The sequence below is a fragment of the Rattus norvegicus genome, chromosome 17, assembly GCF_021556685.1.
Source record: "Rattus norvegicus strain SHRSP/BbbUtx chromosome 17, alternate assembly SHRSP_T2T, whole genome shotgun sequence".
NCBI lineage: Eukaryota > Metazoa > Chordata > Mammalia > Rodentia > Muridae > Rattus > Rattus norvegicus.
Window position 1 is genome coordinate 43542184 of NC_141550.1, and position 22514 is coordinate 43564697.

Sequence of the window (22514 nt, forward strand, 5' to 3'; positions counted from 1 at the left end):
CATTTCAGGCTCTAGTTATATGTGTACTTTTAAAGATTTGTCAAAATTTCGTAGGCCGAATCTCAGTAACTTGATGAATTCAGTTAGTTCCCAATAGGCCGCAATAGTAATAAGTGGACTGCTCGGGATACAGAATAATTTTCACGAATGGAATCAAAATTTCTAGGCGACTTCACTGATTCCCAATGGAACATGCTTGTATGAGTGTTTTTTACAATATATAGCAACATTTGAAGGAACGAAAACCAAGTATCATGGTGAATTCAGTAGGTTTCCAATAGGATTCGCATGTAATAAGCTTGTTATTCGATATAGAGCAAAGTTTAAATGAACTGACACTGTTTCTTTGTGAATTCAGTTAGTTCCAGGTAGCAGGCTCTTGTAATATGTGTACTTTTAAAGATTTATCAAAATTTGGTGAGCCGAATCCAGGTAACTTGGTGAATTCAGTTAGTTCCCAAAAGGCCGCAGTCGTAGTAAGTGTAATGTTCGGGATATAGAAAAATTTTCATGATTTAAATCAAAATTTCTAGGCGAATTCATTGAGTTCCCAATGGACATGCTTGTATGAGTGTGCTTTTCAATATATAGCAACATTTTACGGGACGGAATCTAAGTATCACTTTGAATTCAGTAGGTTCCCAATAGGATTCGCAAGTAATAAGCTTGTTATTCGAGACAGAGCAACGTTTTAATGATCTGAAACACTGTTTCTTTGTGAAATCAGTTAGTTCCCAGTAGCATGCTCTTGTAATATGTGTACATTTAAATATTTATCAAAAGTTGGTGAGACGAATCTCTTACTTTGTGAATTCAGTTAGTGCCTAGTAGGCCGAATAGTAATAAATGGACTGTTCGGGGTATAGAAAAGTTTTCAGGAATTGAATCAAAATTTGTAGGCGAATTCAGTGAGGTCCCAATGGGACATGCTTGTTTGAGTGTGCTTTTCAATATATTGCAACATTTTAAGGAACGGAATCTAAGTATATTGGTGAATTCAGTAGGTTCCCAATAGGATTCGCATGTAATAAGCTTGTTATTCGAGATAGAGCAACGTTTTAACGAACTGAAACACTGTTTCTTTTTGAATTCTGTTAGTTCCCTGTAGCAGGCTCTTCTAATATGTGTACTTTTAAAGATTTATCAAAATTTGGTGAGCGGAATCTCAATAACTTGGTGAATTTAGTTAGTTCCAAATAGTCCGCAGTAGTACTAAGTGGACTGTTCGGGGTATAGAAAAATTTTCACGAATGGAATCAAAATTTCTAGGCGAATTAAGTGAGATCCCAAAGGGACATGCTTGCATGAGTGTGCTTTTCAAGATATACAAAAATTTTAAGGAACGTAGTCTAAGAATCACGTTGAATTCTGTAGGTTCCCAATAGGATTCAAAGGAATAAGCATGTTATTCAAGAGAGAGCAACGTTTTATCGAACTGAAACACTGTTTCTTTGTGAATTCAGTTAGTTCCCAGTAGCAGGATCTTGTAGTATGTGTACTTTTAAAGATTTACCAAAATTTCGTGAGCCGCATCTCAGGAAATTTGTGAATACAGTTAATTCCTAGAAGGCCGCAATAGTAATAAGTGGACTGTTCGGGATATAGAAAAATTTTCACGAATGGAATTAGCATTTCTATGCAAGTTCAGTGAGTTCCAAATGGGACATGATTGTATGAGTGTGCTTTTCAATATATAGCAACATTTTAAGGAACGGTATCTAAGTATCACGTTGAATTCAGTAGGTTCCCAATTGGATTCGCATGTAATAAGCTTGTTATTCGAGATAGAGCAACGTTTTAACGATCTGAAACACTGTTTCTTTGTGAATTCAGTTAGTTCCCAGTAGCAGGCTCTTGTAATATGTGTACTTTTAAAGGTTTATCAAATTTTGGTGAGCCGAATCTCAGTAATTTGGTGAATACAGTTAGATCCCAATAGGCCGCAGTAGTAATAAGTGGACAGTTTGGGATATAGAAAAATTTTCACGAATGGAAATAAAATTTCTAGGCGAATTCTGTGAGTTCCCAATGGGACATGCTTGTATGAGTTTGCTTTTCATTATATATATCAACATTTTAATTAACGGAATCTAAGTATCACGTTGAATTCAGTAGGTTCCCAATAGGATTCACATTAATAAGCATGTTATTCGAGATAGAGCAACGTTTTAACGAACTGAAACACTGTTTCTTTGTGAATTCAGTTAGTTCCCTGTAGCAGGCTCCTGTAATATGTGTACTTTTAAAGATTTATCAAAATTTGGTGGGCCGAATCTCAGCAACTTGCTGATTTCAGTTACTTCCCAATAGTCCGCAGTAGTTCTAAGTGGACTTTTCGGGGTATAGAAAAATTTTCACGAATGGAATCAAAATTTCTAGGTGAATTCAGTGAGTTCCCAATGGGACATGCCTGTGTGAGTGTGCTTTTCAATATATAGCAACATTTTAAGGAGCGGAATCTCAGTATCATGGTGAATTCAGTAGGTTCCCAATAGGATTCGCATGTAATAAGCTTGTTATTCGAGATAGAGCAAGGTTTTAACGAACTGAAACACTGTTTCTTTGTTAATTCAGTTAGTTCCCAGTAGCAGGCTCTTGTAGTATGTGTACTTTTAAAGATTAATCAAAATCCCTTGAGCCGAATCTCAGTAAATTGGTGAATACAGGTAATTCGTAGTAGGCCGCAATAATACTAAGTGTACTGTTCGGGATATAGAAAAATTTTCACGAATGGAATCAAAATTTCTAGGCGAATTCCGTGAGTTCCCAATATGACATGCTTGTATGAATGTGCTTTTAAATATATAAGAACATTTTAAGGAACGGAATCTAAGTATCACGTTGATTTCAGTAGGTTCCCAATAGGATTCACATGTATTCAGGTTGTTATTCAAGATAGAGCAACGTTTTAACGAACTGAAACACTGTTTCTTTGTGAATTCACTTAGTTCCCAGTAGCAGGCTCTTGTAATATGTGTACTTTTAAAGATTTATCAAAGTTTGGTGAGCCGAATCTCAGTAACTTTGTGAATTCAGTTAATTTCTAGAAGGCCGCAATATTAATAAGTGGACAGTTCGGGATATAGAAAAATTTTCACGAATTGAATCAAATTTCTAGGCGAATTCAGTGACTTCCTAATGGGACATGCTTGTATGAGTGTTCTTGTCAATATATACAACCTTATGAGGAACGGAATCTAAGTATCATGGTGAATTCAGTAAGTTCCCAATAAGATTCGCATGTAATAAGCTTGTTATTTAAGATACAGCAACGTTTTAACGAACTGAAACACTGTTTCTTTGTGAATTCTGTCAGTTCCCTGTAGCAGGCTCTTGTAATATGTGTTCTTTTAAAGATTTATCAAAATTTCGTGGTTCGAATCTCAGTAACTTGGTGAAGTCAGTTAGTTCCCAATAGGCCGCAATAGTAATAAGTGGACTGTTCGGGATATAGAAAATATTCACGAATGGAATCAAAATTTCTAGGTGAATTCAGTGAGATCCCAATGGGACATGCTTGTATGAGTGTGCTTTTCAATATGTAGCAACATTTTAAGGAACGGAATCAAAGTATCACGGTGAATTCAGTAAGATCCCAATAGGATTCTCATGTAATCAGGTTGTTATTCAAGATAGAGCAACGTTTTAACGAACTGAAGCACTGTTTCTTTGTGAATTCAGTTAGTTCCCAGTAGCAGGCTCTTGTAATATGTGTTCTTTTAAAGATTTATCAAAATTTGGTGAGCCGAATCTCAGTAACTTGGTGAAGTCAGATAGTTCCCAATAGGCCACAGTAGTAATAAGTGGATAGTTCGGGATATAGAAAAAATTCACGAATGGAATCAAAATTTCTAGGCGAATTAAGTGAGATCCCAAAGGGACATGCTTGCATGAGTGTGCTTTTCAAGATATACAAAAATTGTAAGGAACGTAGTCTAAGTATCACGTTGAATTCTGTAGGTTCCCAATAGGATTCAAAGGAATAAGCTTGTTATTCAAGATAGAGCCACGTTTTAACGAACTGAAACACTGTTTCTTTGTGAATTCAGTTAGTTCCCAGTAGCAGGATCTTGTAGTATGTGTACTTTTAAAGATTTATCAAAATTTCGTGAGCCGCATCTCAGGAAAATAGTGAATACAGAAAATTCCTATTAGGCCACAATAGTAATATGTAGACTGTTCGGGATAAATAAAAATTTTCACGAATGGAATCAAAATTTCTAGGTGAATTAAGTGAGTTCCCAATGGGACATGCTTGTTTGAGTGTGCTTTTCAAGATATAGCAACATTTTAACTTACGGAACCTAAGTATCATGATGAATTCAGCAGGTTCCCAGTAGGATTCGCATGTAATATGAGTACTATTCAAGATAGAGCAACATTTTAACGAACCGGAACACTGTTTCTTTGTGAATTCAGTTAGTTCCCATTTCAGGCTCTAGTTATATGTGTACTTTTAAAGATTTGTCAAAATTTCGTAGGCCGAATCTCAGTAACTTGATGAATTCAGTTAGTTCCCAATAGGCCGCAATAGTAATAAGTGGACTGCTCGGGATACAGAATAATTTTCACGAATGGAATCAAAATTTCTAGGCGAATTCACTGATTCCCAATGGAACATGCTTGTATGAGTGTTTTTTACAATATATAGCAACATTTGAAGGAACGAAAACCAAGTATCATGGTGAATTCAGTAGGTTTCCAATAGGATTCGCATGTAATAAGCTTGTTATTCGATATAGAGCAAAGTTTAAATGAACTGACACTGTTTCTTTGTGAATTCAGTTAGTTCCAGGTAGCAGGCTCTTGTAATATGTGTACTTTTAAAGATTTATCAAAATTTGGTGAGCCGAATCCAGGTAACTTGGTGAATTCAGTTAGTTCCCAAAAGGCCGCAGTCGTAGTAAGTGTAATGTTCGGGATATAGAAAAATTTTCACGATTTAAATCAAAATTTCTAGGCGAATTCATTGAGTTCCCAATGGACATGCCTGTATGAGTGTGCTTTTCAATATATAGCAACATTTTACGGGACGGAATCTAAGTATCACTTTGAATTCAGTAGGTTCCCAATAGGATTCGCAAGTAATAAGCTTGTTATTCGAGACAGAGCAACGTTTTAATGATCTGAAACACTGTTTCTTTGTGAAATCAGTTAGTTCCCAGTAGCATGCTCTTGTAATATGTGTACATTTAAATATTTATCAAAATTTGGTGAGACGAATCTCTTACTTTGTGAATTCAGTTAGTGCCTAGTAGGCCGAATAGTAATAAATGGACTGTTCGGGGTATAGAAAAGTTTTCAGGAATTGAATCAAAATTTGTAGGCGAATTCAGTGAGGTCCCAATGGGACATGCTTGTTTGAGTGTGCTTTTCAATATATTGCAACATTTTAAGGAACGGAAACTAAGTATATTGGTGAATTCAGTAGGTTCCCAATAGGATTCGCATGTAATAAGCTTGTTATTCGAGATAGAGCAACGTTTTAACGAACTGAAACACTGTTTCTTTTTGAATTCTGTTAGTTCCCTGTAGCAGGCTCTTCTAATATGTGTACTTTTAAAGATTTATCAAAATTTGGAGAGCGGAATCTCAATAACTTGGTGAATTTAGTTAGTTCCAAATAGTCCGCAGTAGTACTAAGTGGACTGTTCGGGGTATAGAAAAATTTTCAAGAATGGAATCAAAATTTCTAGGCGAATTAAGTGAGATCCCAAAGGGACATGCTTGCATGAGTGTGCTTTTCAAGATATACAAAAATTTTAAGGAACGTAGTCTAAGAATCACGTTGAATTCTGTAGGTTCCCAATAGGATTCAAAGGAATAAGCATGTTATTCAAGAGAGAGCAACGTTTTATCGAACTGAAACACTGTTTCTTTGTGAATTCAGTTAGTTCCCAGTAGCAGGATCTTGTAGTATGTGTACTTTTAAAGATTTACCAAAATTTCGTGAGCCGCATCTCAGGAAATTTGTGAATACAGTTAATTCCTAGAAGGCCGCAATAGTAATAAGTGGACTGTTCGGGATATAGAAAAATTTTCACGAATGGAATTAGCATTTCTATGCAAATTCAGTGAGTTCCAAATGGGACATGATTGTATGAGTGTGCTTTTCAATATATAGCAACATTTTAAGGAACGGTATCTAAGTATCACGTTGAATTCAGTAGGTTCCCAATTGGATTCGCATGTAATAAGCTTGTTATTCGAGATAGAGCAACGTTTTAACGATCTGAAACACTGTTTCTTTGTGAATTCAGTTAGTTCCCAGTAGCAGGCTCTTGTAATATGTGTACTTTTAAAGGTTTATCAAATTTTGGTGAGCCGAATCTCAGTAATTTGGTGAATACAGTTAGATCCCAATAGGCCGCAGTAGTAATAAGTGGACAGTTTGGGATATAGAAAAATTTTCACGAATGGAAATAAAATTTCTAGGCGAATTCTGTGAGTTCCCAATGGGACATGCTTGTATGAGTTTGCTTTTCATTATATATATCAACATTTTAATTAACGGAATCTAAGTATCACGTTGAATTCAGTAGGTTCCCAATAGGATTCACATTAATAAGCATGTTATTCGAGATAGAGCAACGTTTTAACGAACTGAAACACTGTTTCTTTGTGAATTCAGTTAGTTCCCTGTAGCAGGCTCCTGTAATATGTGTACTTTTAAAGATTTATCAAAATTTGGTGGGCCGAATCTCAGCAACTTGCTGATTTCAGTTACTTCCCAATAGTCCGCAGTAGTTCTAAGTGGACTTTTCGGGGTATAGAAAAATTTTCACGAATGGAATCAAAATTTCTAGGTGAATTCAGTGAGTTCCCAATGGGACATGCCTGTGTGAGTGTGCTTTTCAATATATAGCAACATTTTAAGGAGCGGAATCAAAGTATCACGTTGAATTCAGTAGGTTCCCAATAGGATTCGCATTTAATTAGGTTGTTATTAAAGATAGAGCAACGTTTTTACGAACTGAAACACTGTTTCTTTGTGAATTCAGTTAGTTCCCAGTAGCAGGCTCTTGTAATATGTGTACTTTTAAAGATTTATCAAAATTTCGTGAGCCGAATCTCAGTAACTTGGTGAATTCAGTTAGTTCCTAGTAAGCCGCAATAGTAATAAGGGGACTGTTCTGGATATAGAAAAGTTTTCACGAGTTGAATCATAATTTCTAGGCGAATTTAGTGAGTTCCCTAGGGGACATGCTTGTATGAGTGTTTTTTTACAATATATAGCAACATTTTAAGGAACGAAATCTAAGTATCATGGTTAAATCAGTAGGTTCCCAATAGGATTCGCATGTAATAACCTTGTTATTCGATATAGAGCAAGGATTTAACGAAGTGAAACACTGTTTCTTTGTGAATTCTGTTAGTTCCCTGTAGCAGGCTCTTGTAATATGTGTACTTTTAAAGATTTATCAAAATTTGGTGAGCCGAATCTGTAACTTTGTGAATTGAGTTATTTCCTAGTAGGCCGCAATAGTAATAAGTGGACTGTTCGGGGTAAAGAAAAATTTTCAGGAATTGAATCAAAATTTCTAGGCGAATTCAGTGAGTTCCCAATGGGACATGCTTGTTTGAGTGTACTTTTCAATATATAGCAACATTTTCAGGAACTGAATCTAAGTATCATGGTGAATTCAGTAGGTTCCAAATAGGATTCACATTTAATAAGCTTGTTATTCAAGGTGGAGCAACGTTTTAACGAACTGAAACACTGTTTCTTTGTGAATTCAGTTAGTTCCCAGTAGCAGGCTCTTGTAATATGTGTTCTTTTAAAGATTTATCAAAATTTGGTGAGCCGAATCTCACTAACTTGGTGAAGTCAGATAGTTCCCAATAGGCCGCAGTAGTAATAAGTGGATTGTTCGGGATATAGAAAAAATTCACGAATGGAATCAAAATTTCTAGGCGAATTAAGTGAGATCCCAAAGGGACATGCTTGCATGAGTGTGCTTTTCAAGATATACAAAAATTTTAAGGAACGTAGTCTAAGTATCACGTTGAATTCTGTAGGTTCCCAATAGGATTCAAAGGAATAAGCTTGTTATTCAAGATAGAGCAATGTTTTAACGAACTGAAACACTGTTTCTTTGTGAATTCAGTTAGTTCCCAGTAGCAGGATCTTGTAGTATGTGTACTTTTAAAGATTTATCAAAATTTCGTGAGCCGCATCTCAGGAAAATAGTGAATACAGAAAATTCCTAGTAGGCCGCAATAGTAATATGTGGACTGTTCGGGATAAAGAAAAATTTTCACGAATGGAATCAAAATTTCTAGGTGAATTAAGTGAGTTCCCAATGGGACATGCTTGTTTGAGTGTGGTTTTCAAGATATAGCACCATTTTAACTTACGGAACCTAAGTATCTTGATGAATTCAGCAGGTTCCCATTAGGATTCGCATGTAATATGAGTACTATTCAAGATAGAGCAACATTTTAACGAACCGAAACACTGTTTCTTTGTGAATTCAGTTAGTTCCCATTTCAGGCTCTAGTTATATGTGTACTTTTAAAGATTTGTCAAAATTTCGTAGGCCGAATCTCAGTAACTTGATGAATTCAGTTAGTTCCCAATAGGCCGCAATAGTAATAAGTGGACTGCTCGGGATACAGAATAATTTTCACGAATGGAATCAAAATTTCTAGGCGAATTCACTGATTCCCAATGGAACATGCTTGTATGAGTGTTTTTTACAATATATAGCAACATTTGAAGGAACGAAAACCAGTATCATGGTGAATTCAGTAGGTTTCCAATAGGATTCGCATGTAATAAGCTTGTTATTCGATATAGAGCAACGTTTTAATGAACTGACACTGTTTCTTTGTGAATTCAGTTAGTTCCAGGTTTCAGGCTCTTGTAATATGTGTACTTTTAAAGATTTTTAAAAATTTGGTGAGCCGAATCCAGGTAACTTGGTGAATTCAGTTAGTTCCCAAAAGGCCGCAGTCGTAGTAAGTGGAATGTTCGGGATATAGATAAATTTTCACGATTTAAATCAAAATTTCTAGGCGAATTCATTGAGTTCCCAATGGACATGCTTGTATGAGTGTGCTTTTCAATATATAGCAACATTTTACGGGACGGAATCTAAGTATCACTTTGAATTCAGTAGGTTCCCAATAGGATTCGCAAGTAATAAGCTAGTTATTCGAGACAGAGCAACGTTTTAATGATCTGAAACACTGTTTCTTTGTGAATTCAGTTAGCTCCCAGTAGCAGGCTCTTGTAATATGTGTACTTTTAAAGAATTATCAAAATTTGGTGAGCCGAATCTCTATCTTTGTGAATTCAGTTAGTTCCTAGTAGGCCGCAATAGTAATAAGTGGACTGTTCGGGATATAGAAAAATTTTCAGGAATTCAATCAAAATTTGTAGGCGAATTCAGTGAGTTCGCAATGGGACATGCCTGTGTGAGTGTGCTTTTCAATATATAGCAACATTTAAGGAACTGAATCTAAGTTTCATGGTGAATTCAGTAGGTTCCCAATAGGATTCACATGTAATAAGCTTGTTATTCAAGATAGAGCAACGTTTTAAGGAACTGAAACACTGTTTCTTTGCGAAATCAGTTAGTTCCCAGTAGCAGGCTCTTGTAATATGTGTACTTTTAAAGATTTATCAAAATTGGGTGAGCCGAATCTCAGTAACTTGGAGAATGCAGTTACTTCCCAATAGGTCGCAGTAGTAATAAGTGGACTGTTCGGGATATAGAAAAATTTTCACGAATGGAATTAAAATTTCTAGGCGAAATCAGTGAGTTCCCAATGGGACATGCTTGTATGAGTGTGCTTTTCAATATATACCAACATTTTAAGGAACGGAATCTAAGTATCACTTTGAATTCAGTAGGTTCCCAAAAGGATTCACATGTAATAAGCTTGTTATTCAAGATAGAGCATCGTTTTAACGAACTGAAACACTGTTTCTTTTTGAATTCAGTTAGTTCCCAGTAGCATGCTCTTGTAATATGTGTACTTTTAAATATTTATCAAAATTTGGTGAGACGAATCTCTTACTTTGTGAATTCAGTTAGTGCCTAGTAGGCCGAATAGTAATAAATGGACTGTTCGGGGTATAGAAAAATTTTCAGGAATTGAATCAAAATTTGTAGGCGAATTCAGTGAGGTTCCAATGGGACATGCTTGTTTGAGTGTGCTTTTCAATATATTGCAACATTTTAAGGAACGGAATCTAAGTATATTGGTGAATTCAGTAGGTTCCCAATAGGATTCGCATGTAATAAGCTTGTTATTCGAGATAGAGCAACGTTTTAAAGAACTGAAACACTGTTTCTTTGTGAATTCAGTTAGTTCCCAGTAGCAGCCTCTTGTAATATGTGTACTTTTAAAGATTTATCAAAATTTGGTGAGCAGAATCTGAGTAACTTGGTGAATTCGGTTAGTTCCCAATAGGCCGCAGTAGTAATAAGTGTACTGTTAGGGATATTGAAAAATTTTCTCGAATTAAATCAAAAATCTATGCGAATTCAGGGAGTTCCCAATGGAACATGCTTGTATGAGTGTTTTTTACAATATATAGCAACATTTGAAGGAACGAAAACTAAGTATCATGGTGAATTCAGTAGGTTTCCAATAGGATTCGCATGTAATAAGCTTGTTATTCGATATAGAGCAAAGTTTTGATGAACTGACACTGTTTCTTTGTGAATTCAGCTAGTTCCATGTAGCAGGCTCTTGTAATATGTGTACTTTTAAAGATATTTCAAAATTTGGTTAGCCGAATCTCAGTAACTTGGTGAATTCAGTTAGTTCCCAAGAGGCCGCAGTCGTAGTAAGTGGAATGTTCGAGATATAGAAAAATTTTCACGATTTAAATCAAATTTCTAGGAGAATTCATTGAGTTCCCAAGGGACATGCTTGTATGAGTGTGCTTTTCAATATATAGCAACATTTTACGGAACGGAATCTAAGTATCACTTTGAATTCAGTAGGTTCCCAATAGGATTCGCAAGTAATAAGCTTGTTATTCGAGATAGAGCAAGGTTTTAACGAACTGAAACACTGTTTCTTTGTTAATTCAGTTAGTTCCCAGTAGCAGGCTCTTGTAGTATGTGTACTTTTAAAGATTAATCAAAATCTCGTGAGCCGAATCTCAGTAAATTGGTGAATACAGGTAATTCCTAGTAGGCCGCAATAGTAGTAAGTGTACTGTTCGGGATATAGAACAATTTTCAGGAATTGAATCAAATTTCTAGGCGAATTCAGTGACTTCCCAATGGGACATGCTTGTATGAGTGTTCTTGTCAATATATACAACCTTTTGAGGAACGGAATCTAAGTATCATGGTGAATTCAGTAAGTTCCCAATAAGATTCGCATGTAATAAGCTTGTTATTTAAGATACAGCAACGTTTTAACGAACTGAAACACTGTTTCTTTGTGAATTCAGTTAGTTCCCAGTAGCAGGCTCTTGTAATATGTGTTCTTTTAACGATTTATCAAAATTTCGTGGGCCGAATCTCAGTAACTTGGTGAAGTCAGTTAGTTCCCAATAGGCCGCAATAGTAATAAGTGGACTGTTCGGGATATAGAAAATATTCACGAATGGAATCAAAATTTCTAGGTGAATTCAGTGAGATCCCAATGGGACATGCTTGTATGAGTGTGCTTTTCAATATATAGCAACATTTTAAGGAACGGAATCAAAGTATCACGGTGAATTCAGTAAGATCCCAATAGGATTCTCATGTAATCAGGTTGTTATTCAAGATAGAGCAACGTTTTAACGAACTGAAACACTGTTTCTTTGTGAATTCAGTTAGTTCCCAGTAGCAGGCTCTTGTAATATGTGTTCTTTTAAAGATTTATCAAAATTTGGTGAGCCGAATCTCACTAACTTGGTGAAGTCAGATAGTTCCCAATAGGCCGCAGTAGTAATAAGTGGATTCTTCGGGATATAGAAAAAATTCACGAATGGAATAAAAATTTCTAGGCGAATTAAGTGAGATCCCAAAGGGACATGCTTGCATGAGTGTGCTTTTCAAGATATACAAAAATTTTAAGGAATATAGTCTAGTATCACATTGAATTCTGTAGGTTCCCAATAGGATTCAAAGGAATAAGCTTGTTATTCAAGATAGAGCCACGTTTTAACGAACTGAAACACTGTTTCTTTGTGAATTCAGTTAGTTCCCAGTAGCAGGATCTTGTAGTATGTGTACTTTTAAAGATTTATCAAAATTTCGTGAGCCGCATCTCAGGAAAATAGTGAATACAGAAAATTCCTAGTAGGCCGCAATAGTAATATGTGGACTGTTCGGGATAAAGAAAAATTTTCACGAATGGAATCAAAATTTCTAGGTGAATTAAGTGAGTTCCCAATGGGACATGCTTGTTTGAGTGTGGTTTTCAAGATATAGCACCATTTTAACTTACGGAACCTAAGTATCTTGATGAATTCAGCAGGTTCCCAGTAGGATTCGCATGTAATATGAGTACTATTCAAGATAGAGCAACATTTTAACGAACCGAAACACTGTTTCTTTGTGAATTCAGTTAGTTCCCATTTCAGGCTCTAGTTATATGTGTACTTTTAAAGATTTGTCAAAATTTCGTAGGCCGAATCTCAGTAACTTGATGAATTCAGTTAGTTCCCAATAGGCCACAATAGTAATAAGTGGACTGCTCGGGATACAGAATAATTTTCACGAATGGAATCAAAATTTCTAGGCGAATTCACTGAGTCCCAATGGAACATGCTTGTATGAGTGTTTTTTACAATATATGGCAACATTTGAAGTTACGAAAACCAAGTATCATGGTGAATTCAGTAGGTTTCCCTAGGATTCGCATGTAATAAGCTTGTTATTCGATATAGAGCAAAGATTAATGAACTGACACTGTTTCTTTGTGAATTCAGTTAGTTCCAGGTAGCAGGCTCTTGTAATATGTGTACTTTTAAAGATTTATCAAAATTTGGTGAGCCGAATCCAGGTAACTTGGTGAATTCAGTTAGTTCCCAAAAGGCTGCAGTCGTAGTAAGTGGAATGTTCGGGATATAGAAAAATTTACACGATTTAAATCAAAATTTCTAGGCGAATTCATTGAATTCCCAATGGACATGCTTGTATGAGTGTGCTTTTCAATATATAGCAACATTTTACGGGACGGAATCTAAGTATCACTTTGAATTCAGTAGGTTCCCAATAGGATTCGCAAGTAATAAGCTTGTTATTCGAGACAGAGCAACGTTTTAATGATCTGAAACACTGTTTCTTGTGAATTCAGTTAGCTCCCAGTAGCAGGCTCTTGTAATATGTGTACTTTTAAAGAATTATCAAAATTTGGTAAGCCGAATCTCTATCTTTGTGAATTCAGTTAGTTCCTAGTAGGCCGCAATAGTAATAAGTGGACTGTTCGGGATATAGAAAAATTTTCAGGAATTCAATCAAAATTTGTAGGCGAATTCAGTGAGTTCGCAATGGGACATGCCTGTGTGAGTGTGCTTGTCAATATATAGCAATATTTAAGGAACGGAATCTAAGTTTCATGGTGAATTCAGTAGGTTCCCAATAGGATTCACATGTAATAAGCTTGTTATTCAAGATAGAGCAACGTTTTAAGGAACTGAAACACTGTTTCTTTGCCAAATCAGTTAGTTCCCAATAGCAGGCTCTTGTAATATGTGCACTTTTAAAGATTTATCAAAATTGGGTGAGCCGAATCTAGTAACTTGGAGAATTCAGTTAGTTCCCAATAGGTTGCAGTAGTAATAAGTGGACTGTTCGGGATATAGAAAAATTTTCACGAATGGAATTAAAATTTCTAGGCGAAATCAGTGAGTTCCCAATGGGACATGCTTGTATGAGTGTGCTTTTCAATATATACCAACATTTTAAGGATCGGAATCTAAGTATCACTTTGAATTCAGTAGGTTCCCAAAAGGATTCGCATGTAATAAGCATGTTATTCAAGATAGAGCATCGTTTTAACGAACTGAAACACAGTTTCTTTTTGAATTCAGTTAGTTCCCAGTAGCATGCTCTTGTAATATGTGTACTTTTAAATAGTTATCAAAATTTGGTGAGACGAATCTCTTACTTTGTGAACTCAGTTAGTGCCTAGTAGGCCGAATAGTAATAAATGGACTGTTCGGGGTATAGAAAAATTTTCAGGAATGAATCAAAATTTGTAGGCGAATTCAGTGAGGTCCCAATGGGACATGCTTGTTTGAGTGTGCTTTTCAATATATTGCAACATTTTAAGGAACGGAATCTAAGTATATTGGTGAATTCAGTAGGTTCCCAATAGGATTCACATGTAATAAGCTTGTTATTCGAGATAGAGCAACGTTTTAACGAACTGAAACACTGTTTCTTTTTGAATTCAGTTAGTTCCCTGTAGCAGGCTCTTCTAATTTGTGTACTTTTAAAGATTTATCAAAATTTGGTGAGCCGAATCTCAATAACTTGGTGAATTCAGTTAGTTCCAAATAGTCCGCAGTAGTACTAAGTGGACTGTTCGGGGTATAGAAAAATTTTCACGAATGGAATCAAAATTTCTAGGCGAATTAAGTGAGATCCCAAAGGGACATGCTTGCATGAGTGGGCTTTTCAAGATATACAAAAATTTTAAGGAACGTAGTCTAAGAATCACGTTGAATTCTGTAGGTTCCCAATAGGATTCAAAGGAATAAGCATGTTATTCAAGAGAGAGCAACGTTTTATCGAACTGAAACACTGTTTCTTTGTGAATTCAGTTAGTTCCCAGTAGCAGGATCTTGTAGTATGTGTACTTTTAAAGATTTATCAAAATATCGTGAGCCGCATCTCAGGAAATTAGTGAATACAGTTAATTCCTAGAAGGCCGCAATAGTAATAAGTGGACTGTTCGGGATATAGAAAAATTTTCACGAATGGAATTAGCATTTCTATGCAAATTCAGTGAGTTCCAAATGGGACATGATTGTATGAGTGTGCTTTTCAATATATAGCAACATTTTAAGGAACGGTATCTAAGTATCACGTTATATTCAGTAGGTTCCCAATTGGATTCGCATGTAATAAGCTTGTTATTCGAGATAGAGCAACGTTTTAACGATCTGAAACACTGTTTCTTTGTGAATTCAGTTAGTTCCCAGTAGCAGGCTCTTGTAATATGTGTACTTTTAAAGATTAATCAAATTTTGGTGAGCCGAATCTCAGTAACTTGGTGAATACAGTTAGATCCCAGTAGGCCGCAGTAGTAATAAGTGGACAGTTTGGGATATAGAAAAATTTTCACGAATGGAAATAAAATTTCTAGGCGAATTCTGTGAGTTCCCAATGGGACATGCTTGTATGAGTTTGCTTTTCATTATATATATCAACATTTTAATTAACGGAATCTAAGTATCACGTTGAATTCAGTAGGTTCCCAATAGGATTCACATTAATAAGCTTGTTATTCGAGATAGAGCAACGTTTTAATGAACTGAAACACTGTTTCTTTGTGAATTCAGTTAGTTCCCTGTAGCAGGCTCCTGTAATATGTGTACTTTTAAAGATTTATCAAAATTTGGTGGCCCGAATCTCAGCAACTTGCTGATTTCAGTTACTTCCCAATGGTCCGCAGTAGTTCTAAGTGGACTTTTCGGGGTATAGAAAAATTTTCACGAATGGAATCAAAATTTCTAGGTGAATTCAGTGAGTTCCCAATGGGACATGCCTGTGTGAGTGTGCTTTTCAATATATAGCAACATTTTAAGGAGCGGAATCAAAGTATCACGTTGAATTCAGTAGGTTCCCAATAGGATTCGCATTTAATCAGGTTGTTATTAAAGATAGAGTTTTTACGAACTGAAACACAGTTTCTTTCTGAATTCAGTTAGTTCCCAGTAGCACCCTCTTGTAATATGTGTACTTTTAAAGATTTATCAAAATTTCGTGAGCCGAATCTCAGTAACTTGGTGAATTCAGTTAGTTCCTAGTAAGCCGCAATAGTAATAAGGGGACTGTTCTGGATATAGAAAAGTTTTCACGAGTTGAATCATAATTTCTAGGCGAATTCAGTGAGTTCCCTAGGGGACATGCTTGTATGAGTGTTTTTTACAATATATAGCAACATTTTAAGGAACGAAATCTAAGTATCATGGTTAAATCAGTAGGTTCCCAATAGGATTCGCATGTAATAAGCTTGTTATTCGATATAGAGCAAGGATTTAACGAAGTGAAACACTGTTTCTTTGTGAATTCAGTTAGTTCCCTGTAGCAGGCTCTTGTAATATGTGTACTTTTAAAGATTTATCAAAATTTGGTTAGCCGAATCTGTAACTTTGTGAATTAAGTTATTTCCTAGTAGGCCGCAATAGTAATAAGTGGACTGTTCGGGGTAAAGAAAAATTTTCAGGAATTGAATCAAAATTTCTAGGCAAATTCAGTGAGTTCCCAATGGGACATGCTTGTTTGAGTGTACTTTTCAATATATAGCAACATTTTCAGGAACTGAATCTAAGTATCATGGTGGATTCAGTAGGTTCCAAATAGGATTCACATTTAATAAGCTTGTTATTCAAGGTGGAGCAACGTTTTAACGAACTGAAACACTGTTTCTTTTTTAATTCAGTTAGTTCCCAGTAGCAGGCTCTTGTAATATGGGTATTTTTAAAGATTTATCAAAATATGGTGAGCCGAATCTGAGTAACTTGGTGAATTCAGTAAGTTCCCAATAGGCCGAGGTAGTAGTAAGTGGAGTGTTCGGGATATAGAAAAATTTTCACAAATGGAATTAAAATTTCTAGGCGAATTCAGTGAGTTCCAAATGGGACATGATTGTATGAGTGTGCTTTTCAATATATAGCAACATTTTAAAGAACGGAATCTATGTATCACGTTGAATTCTGTAGGTTCCCAATAGGATTCGCATGTAATAAGCTGTTATTCGAGATAGAGCAACGTTTTATCGAACTGAAACCCTGTTTCTTTGTGATTTCAGTTAGGTCCAAGTAGCAGGCTCTTGTAATATGTGTACTTTTAAATAGTTATCAAAATTTGGTGAGACGAATCTCTTACTTTGTGAATTCAGTTAGTGGCTAGTAGGCCGAATAGTAATAAATGGACTGTTCGGGGTATAGAAAAATTTTCAGGAATTGAATCAAAATTTGTAGGCGAATTCAGTGAGGTCCCAATGGGACATGCTTGTTTATGTGTGCTTTTCAATATATTGCAACATTTTAAGGAACGGAATCTAAGTATATTGGTGAATTCAGTAGGTTCCCAATAGGATTCGCATGTAATAAGCTTGTTATTCGAGATAGAGCAACGTTTTAACGAACTGAAACACTGTTTCTTTTTGAATTCAGTTAGTTCCCTGTAGCAGGCTCTTCTACTATGTGTACTTTTAAAGATTTATCAAAATTTGGTGAGCCGAATCTCAATAACTTGGTGAAATCAGTTAGTTCCAAATAGTCCGCAGTAGTACTAAGTGGACTGTTCGGGGTATAGAAAAATTTTCACGAATGGAATCAAAATTTCTAGGCGAATTAAGTGATATCCCAAAGGGACATGCTTGCATGAGTGGGCTTTTCAAGATATACAAAAATTTTAAGGAACGTAGTCTAAGAATCACGTTGAATTCTGTAGGTTCCCAATAGGATTCAAAGGAATAAGCATGTTATTCAAGAGAGAGCAACGTTTTATCGAACTGAAACACTGTTTCTTTGTGAATTCAGTTAGTTCCCAGTAGCAGGATCTTGTAGTATGTGTACTTTTAAAGATTTACCAAAATTTCGTGAGCCGCATCTCAGGAAATTTGTGAATACAGTTAATTCCTAGAAGGCCGCAATAGTAATAAGTGGACTATTCGGGATATAGAAAAATTTTCACGAATGGAATTAGCATTTCTATGCAAATTCAGTGAGTTCCAAATGGGACATGATTGTATGAGTGTGCTTTTCAATATATAGCAACACTTTAAGGAACGGTATCTAAGTATCACGTTGAATTCAGTAGGTTCCCAATTGGATTCGCATGTAATAAGCTGTTATTCGAGATAGAGCAACGTTTTAACGATCTGAAACACTGTTTCTTTGTGAATTCAGTTAGTTCCCAGTAGCAGGCTATTGTAATATGTGTACTTTTAAAGGTTTATCAAATTTTGGTGAGCCGAATCTCAGTAACTTGGTGAAAACAGTTAGATCCCAATAGGCCGCAGTAGTAATAAGTGGACAGTTTGGGATATAGAAAAATTTTCACGAATAGAAATAAAATTTCTAGGCGAATTCTGTGAGTTCCCAATGGGACATGCTTGTATGAGTTTGCTTTTCATTATATATATCAACATTTTAATTAACGGAATCTAAGTATCACGTTGAATTCAGTAGGTTCCCAATAGGATTCACATTAATAAGCTTGTTATTCGAGATAGAGCAACGTTTTAACGAACTGAAACACTGTTTCTTTGTGAATTCAGTTAGTTCCCTGTAGCAGGCTCCTGTAATATGTGTACTTTTAAAGATTTATCAAAATTTGGTGGGCTGAATCTCAGCAACTTGCTGATTTCAGTTACTTCCCAATGGTCCGCAGTAGTTCTAAGTGGACTTTTCGGGGTATAGAAAAATTTTCACGAATGGAATCAAAATTTCTAGGTGAATTCAGTGAGTTCCCAATGGGACATGCCTGTGTGAGTGTGCTTTTCAATATATAGCAACATTTTAAGGAGCGGAATCAAAGTATCACGTTGAATTCAGTAGGATCCCAATAGGATTCGCATTTAATCAGGTTGTTATTAAAGATAGAGCAACGTTTTTACGAAATGAAACACAGTTTCTTTCTGAATTCAGTTAGTTCCCAGTAGCACCCTCTTGTAATATGTGTACTTTTAAAGATTTATCAAAATTTCGTGAGCCGAATCTCAGTAACTTGGTGAATTCAGTTAGTTCCTAGTAAGCCGCAATAGTAATAAGGGGACTGTTCTGGATATAGAAAAGTTATCACGAGTTGAATCATAATTTCTAGGCGAATTCAGTTAGTTCCCTAGGGGACATACTTGTATGAGTGTTTTTTACAATATATAGCAACATTTTAAGGAACGAAATCTAAGTATCATGGTTAAATCAGTAGGTTCCAAATAGGATTCGCATGTAATAAGCTTGTTATTCGATATAGAGCAAGGATTTAACGAAGTGAAACACTGTTTCTTTGTGAATTCAGTTAGTTCCCTGTAGCAGGCTCTTGTAATATGTGTACTTTTAAAGATTTATCAAAATTTGGTGAGCCGAATCTGTAACTTTGTGAATTGAGTTATTTCCTAGTAGGCCGCAATAGTAATAAGTGGACTGTTCGGGGTAAAGAAAAATTTTCAGGAATTGAATCAAAATTTCTAGCCAAATTCAGTGAGTTCCCAATGGGACATGCTTGTTTGAGTGTACTTTTCAATATATAGCAACATTTTCAGGAACTGAATCTAAGTATCATGGTGAATTCAGTAGGTTCCAAATAGGATTCACATTTAATAAGCTTGTTATTCAAGGTGGAGCAACGTTTTAACGAACTGAAACACTGTTTCTTTTTTAATTCAGTTAGTTCTCAGTAGCAGGCTCTTGTAATATGGGTATTTTTAAAGATTTATCAAAATATGGTGAGCCGAATCTGAGTAACTTGGTGAATTCAGTTAGTTCCCTATAGGCCGAGGTAGTAGTAAGTGGAGTGTTCGGGATATAGAAAATTTTCACGAATGGAATTAAAATTTCTAGGCGAATTCAGTGAGTTCCAAATGGGACATGATTGTATGAGTGTGCTTTTCAATATATACAACCTTATGAGGAACGGAATCTATGTATCACGTTGAATTCAGTAGGTTCCCAATAGGATTCGCATGTAATAAGCTGTTATTCGAGATAGAGCAAAGTTTTATCGAACTGAAACCCTGTTTCTTTGTTATTTCAGTTAGGTCCAAGTAGCATGCTCTTGTAATATGTGTATTTTAAAGATTTATCAAAATTTGGCCAGCCAAATCTCAGTAACTTTGTGAATTCAGTTAGTTCCTAGAAGGCCGCAATAGCAATTGGTGGACAGTTCGGGATACAGAAAAATTTCCAGGAACTGAATCAAAATTTCTAGGCGAATTCAGTGAGTTCCCAATGGGACATGCTTGTATGAGTGTTCTTGTCAATATATACAACCTTTGGAGGAACGGAATCTAATTATCATGGTGAATTCAGTAAGTTCCCAATGGGATTCGCATGTAATAAGCTTGTTACTTTTAAAGATTTATCAAAATATGGTGAGCCGAATCTGAGTAACTTGGTGAATTCGGTTAGTTTCCAATACGCCGCAGTAGTAATATGTGTATTTTCCGGGATATTAAAAATTTTCACGAATTGAATCAAAATTTCTAGGCGAATTCATCGAGTTCCGAATGGGACATGTTTGTATGAGTGTGCTTTTCAATACATAGCAACATTTTAAGGAACGGAATCTAAGTATCATGGTGAACACAGTAGTTTTTCAATAGGATTCGTATGTAAGAAGATTGGTATTCAAATAGAGCAACGGTTTAACAAACTGAATCACTGTTTCTTTGTGAATTCAGTTAGTTCCCAGTAGCAGGCTCTTGTAATATGTGTACTTTTAAAGATTTATCAACATATCGTGAGCAGAATCTCAGTAACTTGGTGACTTATGTTAGTTCCTAGTAAGCCGCAATAGTAATATGTGGACTCTTCTGGATATAGAAAAATTTTCATTAATGTAATCATACTACTAGTTGAATTCAGTGAGTTGCGAAGGGGACATGCTTGTATGAGTGTTTTTTACAATATATAGCAACATTTTAAGTAACGGAATATAAGTATCATGGTTAATTCAGTAGTTTTCCAATAGGATTCGCATGTAATAAGCTTGTTATTCGATATAGAGCAACGTTTTAACGAACTGACACTGTTTCTTTGTGAATTCAGTTAGTTCCCAGTAGCATGCTCTTGTAATATGTGTACTTTTAAAGATATTTCAAAATTTGGGAGGCGATCTCAGGAACTTGGTGAATTCAGTTAGTTCCCAATAGGCCGCAGTAGAGGTAAGTGGAGTGTTCAGGATATAGAAAAATTTTCACGATTTAAATCAAAATTTCTAGGCGAATTCAGTGATTTCCCTATATGACATGCTTGTATGAATGTGCTTTTAAATATATAGAAACATTTTAAGGAACGGAATCTAAGTATCACGTTGAATTCAGTAGTTTCCCAATAGGATTTGCATGTAATCAGGTTTTTATTCAAGATAGAGCAACGTTTTAACGAACTGAAACCTTGTTTCTTTGTGAATTCAGTTAGTTCCTAGAAGGCCGCAATAGTAATAAGTGGACAGTTCGGGATATAGAAAAATTTTCAGGCATTGAATCAAAATTTCTAGGCGAATTCAGTGAGTTCCCAATGGGACATGCTTGTTTGAGTGTGCTTTTTAATATATAGCCACATTTTAAGGAACGGATTCTAAGTATCATGGTGAATTCTGTAGTTTCCCAATAGGATTCGCATGTAATAGGCTTGTCTTTCAAGATAGAGAAACATTTTAACGAACTGAAACACTGTTTCTTTGTGAATTCAGTTATTTCCCAGTAGCAGGCTCTTGTAAGATGTGTACTTTAAAGATTTATCAAAAATGGTGAGCCGAATCTCAGTAACTTGGTGAATTCAGTTAGTTCCGAGAAGGCCGCACTAGTAATAAGTGTACTGTTCGGTATATTGACAAATTTTCACGAATGGAATAAAAATTTCTAGTTGAATTCAGTGAGTTCCCAAAGGGACATGCTTGTATGAGTGTGCTTTTCAAGGTATAGCAACATTTTAGGAACGGAATCTAAGTATCATGTTGAATTCTGTAGATTCCAAGTAGGATTCACATGTAAAAAGGTTGTTATTCAAGATAGAGCAACGTTCTAACGACAGAAACACTGTTTCTTTGTGAATTCAATTAGATCCTAGTAGGAGGCTCTTGTAGTATGTGTACTTTTAAAGATTTATCAAAATTTGGTGAGCCGAATCTCAGTAACTTGGTGAATTCAGTTAGTTCATAGTAAGCCGCAATAGTAATAAGTGGACTGTTCTGGATATAGAAAAATTTTCACGAATGGAATCAAAATTTCTAGGCGAATTCAGTGAGTTCCCAATGGGACATGCCTGTGTGAGTGTGCTTTTCAAGGTATAGCAACATTTTAAGGAACGGAATCTAAGTATCACGTTGAATTCAGTAGGTTCCCAGTAGGATTCGCATGTAAAAAGGTTGTTATTCAAGATAGAGCAAAGTTCTAACGACAGAAACACTGTTTCTTTGTGGATTCAGTTAGTTCCCAGTAGCAGGCTCTTGGAATATGCATACTTTTAAAGATTTATCAAAATTTCCTGAGCAGCATCTCAGTAACTTGGTGAATTATGGTAGATCCTAGTAAGCCGCAAAAGTAATATGTGGACTCTTCTGGTTATAGAAAAATTTTCATGAATTCGATCATAATTTCTAGTCGACTTCAGTGAGTTCCCAATGGACATGCTTGTATGTGTGTGCTTTTTAATG